Source organism: Palaemon carinicauda, chromosome 40 (genome assembly GCF_036898095.1).
Source record: "Palaemon carinicauda isolate YSFRI2023 chromosome 40, ASM3689809v2, whole genome shotgun sequence".
In the NCBI taxonomy this organism is placed as follows: Eukaryota; Metazoa; Arthropoda; class Malacostraca; order Decapoda; family Palaemonidae; genus Palaemon; species Palaemon carinicauda.
Genome location: NC_090764.1, coordinates 38,457,602 through 38,474,273, shown reverse-complemented (window position 1 = coordinate 38,474,273; position 16,672 = coordinate 38,457,602).

The following is a 16,672-nucleotide window of genomic DNA, read 5'->3' as shown; positions in this document are numbered from 1 at the left end:
CACCCCACCCACACAAAGACGAGAGAGCCCATTTATTCCTCGTCTGCGGAAGAGGTTTCTCGCAGAAACCATGGACCAATCTTGCTGCTTTTTAAATGCAAGTCGGTCCCTTCCGCGCAAGTCCAACGGCCTAGGTGTAGCCACTGGGTCAGTTCGGACTCGCTGCAGTCATCCGACGACTGCACACCTTCCGAGAGAGGCAAGGTGGTTCCGCAACAGGCAGTAACTCCGTCTGTTGCCGCACCAGCTGTTTTAGACCCTCAGTCACAACGGACAGTAGCTCCGTTTGTTGCCGTCTTTTATAGACCCTAGTGGTCTATGCTGCAGATATGCAGTCTCAGCTTGCTTCCTTCATGCAGGAGTATCGTGCTGAGAAGGTTGACACTGCACCTGTTAACCTACAACCTGCCACGGTTGTGCGCTCAGCAGATACTGCGGCTGCCTGCTCCCACACTCCACCTGTGAGAGCTCCACCACCGATGCGCAGTCGACCCTGCCAGACGCATGTTCATGCTGCACCCTCCGTTGACATGCGTGAGCTACCGCATCAGCAGTGGGAAGGTGCTGTCAAGCTGCCGTGTTTTGCCGCAATGCGGCATGATCCGCAACCCACGGCAGTCCCTCCCACGCACCAGCACTCCGCTTTTGTTGTTGCCAGCTCCCACACTCCGACTGCGGAGCAGGGTTGCCAACTCAAATTTTCAAATGTCGCTAGATAGGCTTGCAAAAGTAGCTAGAAAGTAGCTAAAGTCATATGGAATTTCTCTAAAGAAAGTAGCTAAAATAGAATACTGTAAAAAAGGCAATGAATTAGCACAAAATCGCTAATTTGGCAACTCTGCTGCGGAGAAGGTTGACGATGCACCCGTGGGCCTACAGCCTACCACGGTTGTGCGCCCGGCATGGCTGCCTGCTCCCACACTCTTGTTGTGAGAGCTCCTCCACCCATGCACAGTCAACCCTGCCAGACGTATGATGACTCCCACAGACACACGGAGCACTCCGTTGCCGTGCGTGAGCTACCACAAGCTGCCGTGTTTTGACACGGTGTGTCAGCCTCCGCAACACACTGTGGTTACCGCCACTCGCCCGCAGCAAACTAGTCAGTCAGGAGTTGAGGCTTCCCCACACAACTTTGGTTGTTGCCAACTCACAGACTGTCAAACAGTTACATGACGTTGCCTTCTGGTCTGCTACTAATACACCAGTGCTGTATGTCCTCACGCTCCTGTTGTGGTTGACAGTTCACAGACTGTCAAGCAGTTTCATAACGTTGCCTTCTGGTCTGCTACTTATGCACCAGTGAAACCCTCACTGAGATAACCTAGCTTTTCTCGGACATGGTTCCTGTAGATGAGAAAGTGCTGTTCTCCCTCCTTCTGATATTCCCTTGAGGACTCTGTCATTTGGAGAGGAGCCTTAAGCTGCTTAGCCTCCTATGGACTTTAATTAAAGCATAACATGCTTCCAGGGAGGGTAAATGGTTCCGCTTCAGTCGCTACCCCGTCTGTTGCCACACCTGCTCCCTTAGACCTTGGGCTTTGTTGCAAGACATGCAGTCCAAGCTTAGTCCTTGATAGAGGATTTTTTACGGAGAAGAATCTTCTTGCCAACAACCTTCCTACCGGTTGGTTGTACGCCCTGTTGACGCTGAGATTTCCTACTCACGTCCGCCAGTTGAGATGATTCCTCCTCCGGTGCGACCCAGTGTGGGTTGCCAGTCGCACGTTAACGTTAAGCGACTCTCGGAGGTGGTTGTGGACGTTCAGTGTGTCACTAGGAAGACGTTCAACAACCAGCAGAGGTGACTTGTTGTGACGCAGTGCGGCAACCTCAGCAACCCGATAGGGGTTGTCTGCACAACCCAGACAGTCTAGACAGTTTCGGGTTGTCGCTGTACTTCCTCGCTTCCCCATGGTTGACAGTTCACAGACTGTGCAGCAGTACCATGATCTTGTGTCCGGCTCCGTCACGCATCCACCAGTGCGACCGGATTCAGCGAGTCAGACGTTGCCCACTCCGTTGCCGTTTCCTCATCAGTTTCGGATGAGGAACCCTCTGATGAGGACATGGCTGAACAAGACGATCAACCCCCAGCCCTGCTATCCATCCAGAAGATGCTGAAGAAGGAACGCGGCCCTGTCAGGCTGTGGATGAGTCTGGTTAAGACACTGTCATCCGTGGTTCAATTGGTGTCACTTGGAAGACTACACCTCCGTCCTCTTCGGTTTCATCTAGCTCTTCACTGGAAAAGGACAAGACGCTAGAAGCGGTCTAGATCCCGGTTTCCGGAAGATAAGTCTGGTCTGACTGGATGAAAGGACTTTATCAACCTTTGATAGGGTTTTCCCCTGACTGTTCAGACTCCCAACCACGTTCTCTTATCAGACGCATCGGACGTAGGCTGGGGTGCGACCTTAGGCGGTAGGGAATGCTCGGGATTATGGAACTCGAGTCAAAGGACAATGCATTTCAACTGCAAGAAGCTTCTGGCAGTACGTCTGACCTGGTAAAGCTTCAGGTCTCTCCTTCAAGGCAAAGTAGTGGAGGTGAACACGGTCAACTCCCTGCTTTGATGTACATCTCCTAGCAAGGAGGGACCTACTCTCTGACATGGTACAAGTTCGCAAGTGACCTCCTCTCCTGTTCAACAGGTCTAGACTTTTCACTAGTAACAAGTTTCTTCCAAGGCAACTTGAATGTCTTAGCAGATGGTCTCAGTAGGAAGGGACAATAACTCCAACATATTGGACCCTCCACTAGGATGTATGCAAGAGACTTTGGGTCTCCTGGGGCCAGCCAACCATAGATCTCTTCGCAACCTCGATGTCCAAGAGGCTCTCAATACTTTGCTCACCTATCTCGGACCCAGCAGTAGTTCTTTTAGATGCCTTTCTACTTGATTGGTCTCATCTAGATCTATATGCATTCCCTCCGTTCTAGATTGTCAACAAGGTACTGCAGAAGTTCGCCTCTCACGAAGGGACAAGTGGACGCTAATTGCTCCCCTCTGGCCCGCGAGAGAATAACTTACCGAGGTACTTCGATGGCTAGTAGACGTTCCCAGAACTCTTCCCCTAAGGGTGGACCTGCTACGTCTGCCACGCGTAAAGAAGGTACTCCAAGGCCTCCACGCTCTTCGTCTCACTGCCTTCAGAGTATCGAAAGACTCTCGAGAACTAGAGGTTTTTCGAAGGAGGCAACCAGAGCGATTGCTAGAGCAAGGAGAACATCCACCCTTAGAGTCTACCAATCGAAGTGGGAAATCTTTCGAAACTGGTGCAAGTCAGTATCCGTATCCTCGACCAGTACCTCTGTAACTCAAATAGCTGACTTCCTCTTATATCTGAGGAAAGAGCGATCTCTTTCAGCTCCCACTCAAGGGTTACAGAAGCATGTTGGCATCAGTCTTCCGTCACAGAGGCTTAGATCTTTCCAACAATAAAGATCTTCAGGACCTCCTTAAGTCTTTTGAGACCACGAAGGAGCGTCGTTTGGTTACACCTGGTTGGAATTTAGACGTGGTTCTAAGATTCCTTATGTTAGACAGGTTCGAACCACTTCAATCAGCCTCCCTGAAAGATCTCACCTTTAAGACTCTTTTCCTGATATGCTTAACCACAGCTAAAAGAGTCAGTGAGATTCATGCCTTCAGCAAGAACATCGGATTCTCATCCGAAACGGCTACATGTTCTTCATCTTGGTTTTCTAGCCAAACACGAGCTGCCTTCTCGGCCTTGACCAATATCGTTCGATATTCCAAACTTATCGTATGGTTGGAAATGAACTAAAAAGAGTATTATGTCCTGTAAGAGCTCTTAAGTTCTATTTTAAAACCTTTACGAGGCCCGTCTGAAGCTTTATGGTGTTCAGTTAAGAATTCATCTTTGCCTATGTCAGAGAATTCTTTATCCTATTTTTATCAGACTGTTAATACGAGAAGCTCATTCCCTTCTGAATGAGGAAGACCAAGCTTGGCTGAAGGTAAGGACACACGAAGTTAGAGCTGTCACAACTTCCGTGGCCTTTAAACAAAATAGATCTCTGCAAAATATATTCGACGCAACCTATTGGAAAAGCAAATCAGTGTTCGCGTCTTTTATCTTAAGAATGTCCAGTCTCTTTACGAGAACTGCTACACTCTGGGACCATTCGTAGCAACGAGTGCAGTAGTGGTGGGGGCTCCACCACTACAATTCCCTAATTCCAGAACCTTTTTAATCTTTCTCTTGAAATATTTTTGGGTTGTCCGGAAGGCTAAGAAGCCTTTCGCATCCTACTTGATTTGGCGGGTGGTCAAAATCATTTCTTGAGAAGCGCCTAGATTAAAGGTTTTGATGAGGACCTTTAGTATGTGTTGCAACCCTTCATACTTCAGCTCCTAGGAGTCGCTCAGCATCCTATGAGGATCGCGAGGCTCAGTAAGGAAGACGTACTTAAAAAGGCAGAGTAATTGTTCAAGTCGTCTTTCTTACCAGGTACTTATTTATTTTATGCTTGTTATTTTGAATAACTGCTAAAATAAAATACGGAATACTTAGCTCATAATGTCAACTTGTTATGCTGGTCTCTACCCACCCCCCTGGGTGTGAATCAGCTATATGATCATCGGGTAAGTTTGATATTGAAAAATGTTATTTTCCTTAGTAAAATAAATTTTTGAATATACTTACCCGATGATCATAAATTAAAGGACCCACCCTTCCTCCCCAATAGAGAACCAGTGGGACAGAGGAGAAAATTGGTTCGTTGTTGACATCGAGTACTTGAGTACCTACTTGACAGATGGCGCTGTTGATATACACCCCCACCTGTATAGCGATCGCTGGCGTATTCCTCCCGTAGACTTTTTCTGTCGGGCAGCAGGGATGCAGCTATATGATCATCGGGTAAGTATATTCAAAAATTTATTTTACTAAGGAAAATAACATATTTGTATTTGTGGGTAGATGTTGACACTGATTCAAGTAGAAGTGAGTATAAAAGAAATTATCATTAAAATTCTATTTTTTTCTAAAAGTTTTTAGGTTTTTAAATTCCTTTATATCATTAATAAGTTTTAGTCCCTTGGGAGTTTTTTATTTTAATAACTTGCAATGTACAAGCATGGGTTGTAATTATTACTTAGTTTATAGTGTATTACCGTCTAACTAGTTTTTAGGGAAAGATTAGCGTCAAGTAATGTCTAGAAATGATAAATATTGAGTTATGTGGGGAAAAAAAAGACTATGTGGACATGAATATTTTTTTTAAAAAGTGTAAAATATAGGAATGAGAAATTTGCTCAGTTTTCTTCCTAAATAGATTCTTTATCAACAGGGTTATTAATTTTCTTCAATTTGACTTAGAAAATCTTACATAACATATAAAAGAAAATTATCGTAGAATAAAAAAGTTGTGTGAAAACAGCAATCGCCAGAAAATAAGTTTTTTTTTTTTATTATCATTATTCGGGATCACGTGTGCTATGGTTCAACTAAGGTTTTAACTCCAGCATAGGCCTATCTTATGTTGAAGTACAATTTTTTGTTTTTAATTAATATTTCAAAAGATATCTATTTGGGTACATATATGACGTCCATCGGTACTAGGTACATAAATGACGTCTATTGGTCATCAAAGAGTTAAGTAGGTGGGGAGTTACATTTCCTCGACACAGTACTGATAGCACACTCATATGATCAGTGATCAAGCCACCTCTCCACCAAAGTGAGGACCAGGGAGGGCTGGGCCATGGCTGCTGATGCCTCAGCAGGTAGACATAGAGGCTCGCCTCATCCCTAGGTCACATGGAAGGTGAGGTTGCTGACATTACTATAAACTATTGGGATTGAGCATTCAAACTCCCAAGTCACAGGATATGAGACAGGGATGTTTCCAATTGGCTACCACAACCTGTCTTTTAGGGAAAAGATATATTTATTCCAGGTGAGTATAGAAATAGACAATTTTAAATATTTAACTTAGCCGGTGAATATATAATAGCTGCTGCTCCAGCGGCTCGACAGAAAACACACACAAAAACTCGCGAGCGATCGCTATGAAGGTTGCGGGTGTGCCCACCAGCGCCAACTATCGGCCAGATACCGAATATACATGTAAACAGACCCAATTTTTTCTCTGTCGGCCTTAACGACAAGACGTATCAATACTCGCTGTATAACCTGGAGTTTTCTCAACATATTTGGTGAAGTACTTCCTTTTGGTTTGAGCTTTCGCAGTGCAGGTGTTTTATCTTCAACTTAAATCTTGAACTCGTTTTTGGATAGATTTAATTTTTGATGACTTTGGATTGTTTTTTTTTTTTTTTTTTGGACTTTCTTTGACTTTTAAATGGCCGACCCTTCCCTTAGTACGGAAGTGTGTTTTAGGCTTTTAGCAATTATCTTATCACGTTATAAATTAATTATAGATTTTCCTCTATATATTTTATATCTCAACCGCCTTTATTAGGCCTCTTTGATTAGCTTTCCATTTATAATAAACATCTAGATAAATTTTTATGATTTATTTATATGCGACCTTTCCTGAGAGTAGGCGGTCCTAACTTGGAAACCGAAGTTAAACAACGTTGAGCCCTTTCAATCGTAAATAACTTTTACAGAGCAAATGATTTAAAACTTATTAAATGAATATTTTTTTAGTAGATATTTTATGAAAGATTTTCTTTGAATAGTCTTCGTACTGTTTCAAAGACGAACTAACGTTTAGTTTATTTATGCTACGCAGTTTGCGCTCTATCGTTACGATAGAGAGAGAGAGTATCACGGTTTCACTTTGCAGAAAGAGTAAATCGATTCTGACGTTTTGTTCATTCTTCTTTCAAAGCTTAAATGTTTTAAATACTATTTTAAAGGAACTTTTTAATTGAAAAACCTTTCAGTTTTTTCCTTTGGTCAAATAACCTGTTTATTGACGAAAGGTAAGTGGGCTCTTCTCTTCGGTGCGAAATCAAGAGAGAGAGAGATAGAGACGGAGAGAGAGAGAGGAGAGAGAACGTTCCGATCTTTATTCTCGTCCCAAGCGAGTAACGTTGTTCTCGAGTCAGCTTTTTTACTCTCGTCCTTAGTCTCTGTACGGGGAGAAAGGATAAAACGTTTTTAGTTTTTATTCTCGTCCCAAGGCACTGTACGGTGAGAGATTGAAAACGTAGTTTTGAATGAACTAGTGTTTAGTCTCCTTCCCAGCCACTGATCTTTTTATCTTAAAATATGTTTACTGTTTTTTGCTTGTATTAATGTGCTTACATTATACGACTGATTTCGCAATTATAACCTTTTGATGAGGGTAGAATTGCTTGCTTCAGGTAGAAATCAGTTTTATTCATACCTATGTGAATTGTTAAAAAATTCAATTTCAGTGAAATAAGTGCAAAACAGAAAATCGTAGTGATAAAGTGATATTGCGCAAAGTGTTATCAGTGTTGCGACCGAGGGTTCGTCTGTTCGTGCCTGTCGTTCGCCTAGTCCGAGACCTCTTGCAAGCTCCCAAGCCCAGGGGAGAAGTAATGTCGTACGACTTATGGGTTCGAGAGGCCTTGATCAGCGAACAGACGTTCCCTCTATGGTATCAGGCGTATCTCACCAAGATCGCCCCTACCATAAGACGAGAGAGACGATTTTCTCCTCGTCATCCGAAGGCTTTTCGCATAAGAAACCGTGGAACAAGGTTTCGAGGCCCTTTAAGCGAAAGTCAGTCCTTTCAGGACAGGTCCAGCGTCCTGGTTTTAAATATTAGGACAGCTCTGACCCTATGCAGTCATCGGAAGACTGCTCGCCGCCTAAACAAAAGCGTAACACAGGCTCCGAGAGTCTTTTTGTAGGCAAGGTTTTGCAGTCACAGACGTTACCCTCGTCTCTTACCGCAACCATTCCCGTTGATCCTAAATGGGTTGTACGGCAAGACATGCAGAATAAGCTTGCCTCTCTTATGGAAGACTATTCTGCCGATAAGGTTCACGTTGATCCTAGCCGGTTATCTCATCGAGATCCTGGCCTTCAGCCGCCCAAACGAACCTTTGTGCATCCTGTTGACGTTGGCGTAGCTAAGTCACGTCAGTCACGATATGTAGAGCCTCACTCGATGCGGTCACGTGTTGACTTTCAGCCGCATTTGGACGTTAGGCCGCTTCCTAATGCTCCTGTTGACGTTCAGGACGTTCGCCAACCAGCGGAGTTGACTTGTTTTGACGCTGAGCGTCAACTACCGCAGTCTAGAGTTGTTTTGACTGCTCAGACTAGGCAGTCAAAACAGTCTCGAGTGGACGCCGAGTGTCCTCCCGCACCTGTTGTTGTTGACAGTTCACAGACTGTTAAGCAGTTACATGACGTTGCGTCCTGGTCCGCTACTAATGCACCAGTGCGTGTGGACTCTGCTTGTAAAGCATTGCCACAACGGCAGGTCTCTCCCTTGCTTGAGACTCGGCTATTGTCGGACAAGGTTCCTTCAGATGAGGAAGTTGCTGTTCCCCCTCCTACTGATATTCCCTTGAGGACTCTGTCAGACGGAGAGGAGCCTAAAGCTGCTTACCCCTCTATGGACTTTAAATAAATCATGCTGATTTTTAAGGATCTTTGTCCGGATCTTTTTGTAACTGCTGCTCCTCGTTCGCCTAAACGTCAGAGTTTACACTAGGCCTAGCTACTTCGAAGCCGTTGTTTTATAAGCTAGTGCTCTCTCGCTCTTCTAAGAGAGCTTTACGTTTGCTAGGCGACTGGTTTATCACCAGGAGGAGTTTGGGGGAGACAGCCTTTGCTTTCCCTACTTTTAAGCTGGCTTATAGAGCGAGAGTCTGATATGACACGAGAGAAGTTCTCGGCTTGGGAGTTCCTGCCTCTGCCCAGATAGACTTCTCAAACCTCATAGACTCTCCCTGGCGCCTGGCCATGAGACGCTCCAAGATTTTATGGTCGACTTCAGAGCTAGACCATCTCCTGTTAGGAGTTTTTTTCGAGCGTTTGAAGTTTTGCTGTACAATTATGTCATGCATAAACAAGGCTTTCAGGGATGGCTCCAATGATCTGACAGCCACGTTCTCTGCAGGAACAAGTCCCTCAGGGATGGCTCCAATGATCTGGCAGCCATGTTCACTGCAGGAGTACGTAAGAGGCAAGTGCGCTCAATGTGTTCATTGTCAAGACAAACTTCACGATGAAGTCTACCAGGCTGTCTTGACAGCATTAATGGAAGGCGACTGGATGGTCTCTCTCGACCTTCAGGAGGCATACTTCCACATTCCTATACACCCGGATTCCCAACCGTTTCTGAGGTTTGTTTACAGGAATGTGTGGTACCAGTTTCGAGCCCTGTGCATTGGCCTCAGTCCTGCTCCTCTCGTGTTTACGAGGCTCATGAGGAATGTGGCAAAATCCCTCCATCTATCGGGGATCCGAGCCTCCCTGTACTTGGACGACTGGCTTCTCAGAGCATCGTCCAGTCTTCGCTGTCTGCAGGATCTACATTGGACGTTGAGTCTGGCCAGGGAGTTGGGACTTTTGGTCAACCTAAAAGTCCCAACTGATCCCATCCCAGATTATTCTATATTTGGAGATGGAGATTCGCAGTCCAGTTTTTTCGGGCTTTTCCGTCTGCCACCGAATAGAACAAGCCCTGCTCGAAGTCCAACTAATGCTGAAAAGAAAACGTTTGTTCAGTCAGGAGTTGGAACAGTCTCGTAGGGACTCTCTCATCCCTGGAGCAGTTTGTCTCACTAGGGAGACTACACCTTCTGCCTCTCCGGTTCCATCTAGCCTCTCACTGGAACTAGGACAAGACGTTAGAGACGGTATCATTCCCAGTCTCCGAACCAGTAAAGGCATGCCTGAAATGGTGGGACAGCAATATCAGTCTGAGAGAGGGACTATCCCTAGCAGTCAAGAACCCAAACCACGTGTTGTTCTCAGACGCGTCGGATTTGGGTTGGGGTGCGACCCTGGACGGTCGGGAATGCTCGGGTCTGTGGACCTCAAGTCAGAAGAGCATGCACATCAACGGCAAGGAGCTATTAGCAGTCCACTTGGCCTTGATGATATTCGAAAGCTTCTTCGAAACTAAGTGGTAGAGGTCAACTCAGACAACACCACAACTTTGGCGTACATCTCCAAGCAAGGAGGCACACACTCCTTCACGCTGCTCGAGATCGCAAGGGACCTTCTCTTATGGTCAAGAAATCGAGGCATCTCCCTGTTGACGAGATTCATCCAGTTGGACTTGAACGTCTTGGCAGACTGTCTCAGTCGGAGGGTCAGGTGATACCCACGGAATGGACCCTCCACAAGGACGTGGGCAAGAGTCTTTGGGCTACTTGGGGTCAACCCCACCATAGACCTCTTTGCCTCCTCGTTGACCAAAAGGTTACCAATCTATTGCTCTCCAGTCCTAGATACAGAAGCAATCCACATAGACGCGTTTCTACTGGATTGGTCTCTTCTGGACTTATATGCATTCCCACCATTCAAGATAGTCAACAAGGTACTGCAGAAGTTCGCCTCTCACGAAGGGACAAGGTTGACGTTGGTTGCTACCCTCTGGCCCGCGAGAGAGTGGTTCACCGAGGTACTTCAATGGCTGGTAGACTTTCCAAGAAGTCTTCCTCTAAGGGTAGATCTGTTACGTCAGCCCCACGTAAAGAATGTCCATCAAAGCCTCCCCGCTCTTCGTCTGACTTCCTTCAGACTATCGAAAGACTCTCAAGAGCTCGAGGCTTTTCGAAGGAGGCAGCCAGTGCGATTGCAAGAGCGAGGAGAGCTTCTACCATTAGAGTATACCAGTCGAAGTGGGAAGTCTTTCGAGACTGGTGCAAGTCAGCATCTGTGTCCTCGTCCAGTACCTCTGTAGCCCAAATCGCAGATTTTCTTTTACATCTGAGAAAGGTTCGCTCCCTTTCAGCTCCCACGATTAAGGGCTACAGGAGCATGTTGGCTTCGGTCTTTCGACATAGAGGCTTAGATCTTTCCAACAATAAAGATCTCCAAGATCTCCTTAAGTCTTTCGAGACCTCTAAGGAACGTCGTTTGGCAACTCCTGGATGGAACTTAGACGTGGTCATAAGGTTCCTCATGTCAGACAGGTTTGAGCCATTACATTCAGCCTCCCTGAAGGATCTCACCCTCAAGACACTTTTCCTAGTGTGCTTGGCTTCGGCTAAAAGGGTCAGTGAACTTCATGCCTTCAGTAAGAACATCGGTTTTTTCTACAGAAAAAGCCACTTGTTCACTTCAACTTGGTTTCCTGGCCAAAAATGAACTGCCTTCTCGTCCTTGGCCTAAATCTTTTGATATTCCTTGCTTATCAGAGATCGTAGGCAACGAACTGGAAAGAGTATTATGTCCTATTAGAGCTCTTAAGTTCTATTTAGCTCGTACTAAGTCATTACGAGGTAAATCTGAGGCATTATGGTGCTCAGTTAAGAAACCATCATTGCCTATGTCAAAGAATGCTTTGTCATATTTTATCAGATTTTTTAATACGAGAAGCTCATTCTCACTTGAATGAGAAAGACCGATGTTTGCTTAAGGTTAAGACGCACGAAGTTAGAGCTATAGCAACCTCCGTGGCCTTCAAGCAAAATAAATCTCTGCAAAGTATTATGGACGCGACTTTTTGGAGAAGCAAGTCAGTGTTCGCGTCATTTTACTTAAAAGATGTCCAGACTCTTTACGAGGACTGCTACACACTGGGTCCATTCGTTGCAGCGAGTGCAGTAGTGGGTGAGGGTTCTACCACTACATTACCCTAATTCCAATATCCTTTTTAATCTGTCTCTTGAAATGTTTTTTAATATTGTTTTTTGGGTTGTACGGAAGGCTAAGAAGCCTTTCGCATCCTGGTTGATTTGGCGGGTGGTCAAAGTCATTTCTTGAGAGCGCCCAGATTAGGGGTTTGATGAGGTCCTGTTGTATGGGTTGCAGCCCTTAATACTTCAGCTCCTGGGAGTCTTTCAGCATCCTAAGAGGATCGCTGGGCTTCGTGAGGAAGACAGACTAATAAGGCAGAGTAATCGTCTAAGTCAACTTCCTTACCAGGTACCTTTATATATTTGGGTTTTGTTATGATATAACTGTCAAAAACTCTAAGCATATACGCTGTAAACTTAATTAACTCTGGTCTCTACCCACCACCATGGGTGTGAATCAGCTATTATATATTCACCGGCTAAGTTAAATATTTAAAAATGATATTTTAATTATAAAATAAATTTTTTGATATACTTACCCGGTGAATATATAAATTAAAGGCCCCCCCTTCCTCCCCGATAGAGACCCAGCGGGATGAGAAAAATTGGGTCTGTTTACATGTATATTCGGTATCTGGCCGATAGTTGGCGCTGGTGGGCACACCCGCAACCTTCATAGCGATCGCTCGCGAGTTTTTGTGTGTGTTTTCTGTCGAGCCGCTGGAGCAGCAGCTATTATATATTCACCGGGTAAGTATATTCAAAAATTTATTTTATAATTAAAATATCATTTTTATTGAAATTCCATTTTTTTGTCATATAACAGTTAAAATCGGTACATTACTACATTTAAATACTATATGATACAACTACATTACTGTAATGCACTCAATGTGTTAAAAATGACATGATTTCTAGAGATCTGGAATGGATTATTTCCATTTACATTACGTGTATTCGTATGGGAAAATATTTTTTGGTAATTGTAGCTTCTGGAACAATACTAGTCCTAAAAAAATTATTGAGGTACCACTATATATATTACTTGAGAGTGAAGAATTATGATTTAGTAAAAAGCACCTTCTACCTATTCTTTTCTACCCCTTTTCCTTTCAGTGGTTATTCAATTTGTTTTTTGAGACCTCGGTTTGATAAGGGTATTTGGTCGCATGTACGGTCTGCCTCCATTTGAGAAGATTATTTTTCTATAAATATTGCATATATTATCAAACAGAGGTGAGATAGTTCTGTAATCGAATTGAGATTAAAAGATAATACTGTATTTAAGGTATACTGTATTTAATTGGTTAAACGGCATAATCTTTCAAGCATTACAGGGATTTTGATTTTAAACTAAGGGACAAAGAGAAACTACAGTATTAGCACCATTGAGGAAAAGCATTATGTGTAGGTTTACTAGTAACTGTCTCGTGTGCCTTTCTCATATGTCTTAAAACGACAGGCAATCTTAGTCTTTTCATGCTCATAAGTGTACTATATTTTGTATTGCATATCAGTGTGGATTTTCACAATTCTCTTGCATTAGGTTGTATTTTTTGGGTAAAATTTAATGTGCCACCATATTAGTGTGATATTGGCCAAAATGCGAGATGTATATTGAGTACTAGAATGCATATTAGTGAGGTGTCCTATACTGTAATTATTGTTTGATTAATGAAGTTAAAATGCACAGGATAAAGTATAGCGGATGCTTTATTTACGAGGACTCACATGTGCGAATAATCAAGAATTTTAGTGGTGCAAAACATATTTGCCAGTCATGGCAGTTTATACAGGGTATGTGTTGTGTAAGTTTTTAAAAAACTTTTCTATTTAATGATAGGTATATTTGTTTCAACAAAGACCCAATAGTTTATATTAGCCTAATCAGCAGGAACAGCAATCACTAGACATGGTGTACAGAATGAATATTTCCTTTTTCACCCGTCTAAGTAGTTATCTTGGTCCTTAAGTGCCGCTAGTGGCAAAAATCAATTCATTTTTAGTGTGTGAATACCATCAACAGTCTCTTCCCAGAAATTCTTTACTTTAATCTCCCACTTATCATTGTGAATCATTAAATCATCTCAGTGTATAATCATTTGCATTACTGTATTTTCTCTAGATCATTTATTGGTGATTATTTCCAAAATTTCCAATTAATTTTCCTAAACACCTGTAATTACTGGCTGTATATGTTGGGAGATCTGTAAGTATTGTACAGTATAGTTTTTTATTTTATATATACAGATTTTATCTGTACTGTATATCAGGGTTATCACTTAATGGAAGTCTTTTAAGTTCATTTATGTTTATCTCTTATTTTTGCTTAACCTGTTAGCACTTTGTTATATACATAGTGTTAGCTTTCTGCATGTGTCAGTAAGCTTGAATTAATTTTTTGTTGATGTCATTTTGTGTCTACTAATTGATGGGTACCATCTTGGCTTGGACTTATTATGATTTTAGAGGATACACTAATTGACTAATGATTAATGATACCTGTTAACTATCTGAGTATGCCTGTAAATCAAAACCAGCTAGATTGAATAATGAATTGATGTATATGGAAATTTGCATGCCAATATTTTCTTATTTACTGACAAAGCTGAGTGTTTTCATCAGAATTTTATCATGTTACTTAGCACCTTGGTTAGTGCAGGTGCATTTATCTCTTTTTTTCTGATTATTGTACTGTTCCAATGCAGATGTGTGAGAGCTCCTGAGAAGCAGTTTTAAACCCTCATGACTAATACTCTAAGACTGAAAACTTGTAGTTCGGAACCTCTTGTGGGTATGAATCTTCTTCTATCAATTTGTTTTTTTTTTTAATTTTTGTATGGGGTAAGCACAGTTGAATCAAACTAGCAAACAGTCTTTTACTGCAGAGTTCCTGTTAAACGTCTTCTCAATAATCTCAAGCTACAGAATTATACAGAGCATCTTAAGCTGCATTTGTGTATGTTAACATTGTAATTTGCTTAAGAGTATTTTTTGTATTACTGTAAACAGTGTACTCGCGTATCATGTAACCTTTGCCATTCTATTCATAAACTCATCATAAGCGTATTACACATATTGTGCGAGTTCGATTTTTACTATATTAGACTGGGTTAGGCTTACCAAACACCCAACTATTTTCTATTGTTATCAGATATAAACTCCTTCTAATCACTTGTACTTATAGAGAATAAGCACAGCTGTTTCTACATAGGAAAATGCTTTGAAAAAGGTCTTACAAAAATCAGATATGCGAAATCATTGTTTATTCTTGTTGTATTATTTAGTAAGAGCATTAATAATAGGCGCATATCAAAACTGCTACCTCTAATTACTCTTGCTATTATTTGCAAGTTTTAGGGTGGGGGATGTATCATAAACTTAAGCAGTTCATAAATCTGGAATAGAATGTTAATTTTTTCAATGCTAATTTTTCATCAGTACTTTAATCTTTATGTTTTTTTTATTAAATAAGGATTCTTTTTTATTATTTTTTTGTCTGCTGATCTCACTACAGCTATCAAGAGTATGCACAACTATTATTTCATTGAACCTCTCCTGATATTCAAATTGCTTTCCTCTTTGAAATCTTGGAATGTCAACATTACCTCTTAAAATTAAGAAATTTACTTGTAATAATACAGCCCCTGGCTGAAGGAAATCCATATGCAATGATTAAATGTGTAACTGTTAATACCAAGTTATTTTAAGCATTATTAACAGAATATGGCATGATCATAGTTATTCAAGTGTTTGGGAACTTGCCATTATTTTATCCCTTTTAAAACCTAGTAAGGATAAGATTTTAGCAGCAAAATATCGACCAATTGCATTGACATCTTGTTTATGTAAGATCATGGAGAAGATGGTCAGCGCAAGACTGGTGTGGTACCTGGAGAAGAAAGGTAGGTATTTGTTTACAAGACCACACTCTCCATATACTACCAAATTATGCAAAGCTGTTGTTTTCCTCTTATTTTTTCATAATTTAAAACAATTCGCCGCATACGAAAAAGTTAAAATTATAAAAAACTATAGAATTATAAAAAGAAAAAAACTAGCTTGGTTTCCTCACTAAACGACCTGGAACTGACATCGTTAATATAGTCAACCAAACAGAAGTTTGTTATGCCAGCGTACATTTGATATATATTTGATTAAGTCAATAGGGAGCCAAAGTCTGACGTCACATTACCACGGGCTGGTTCACAACAACTGTTTCAGGTGCTCACAGGCCTAGGACCTCGCCAGTCTTCTAATGCAGCCACCCTTTAACTTGACTTTTCCAGTCATTATTCCATTTGAATAGGAAAAGGAATTATAGTGGTTTTCACCACTATGTATTTTTTGTCATCAGAGCATTATGAAATCAACTGCATTATGCTGAAAGCAGCCATTCCACATGTGGTAACTAACGTCATGACTTCTGTTAACCAATAAACTCAGCGTATGGGGAAGCTAAATGAAGATCGGGAGAAATTCGTAAAATTGATAAGTGTATATGGACTTGTGGAATGCATCAAGTAAATTTCATTTATTTCCTTTGGGAAAACTTTTAAAATACGAGTATTTTAGGTCACAAGCTTGCTCCTAGAACCTATTAAACTTGTAAACTGAGGTACAGAACTATGTACTGTATAATAAATTCTTTTAGGTCTTAGGACACCTGTACAGTAGTATAAAAAGGTATATGTGATTGTAGATTGAATGTGTCATCTTCAAATAATGTTTAATCTATATATCAGTTTACTTTAATGTTGCCAGGTACCTCAGAAAATTTGTTTTTTTATAATCATTACTATCCTTTGATGATAAGAAAACGGTGATATGTATTCATTAGTATGAAATGCATTTAAGATTCACATTGTATGGTGCCCGGTACATCTAATGCAATTGGTATTATTTACTGACAAGTGAAGGGGAAAAATTTTATTTTAATAATACAGTAAATGTGTTTGTGTTGAACCAAATGTTGGTTTTTAAAATGAATAAAATGGT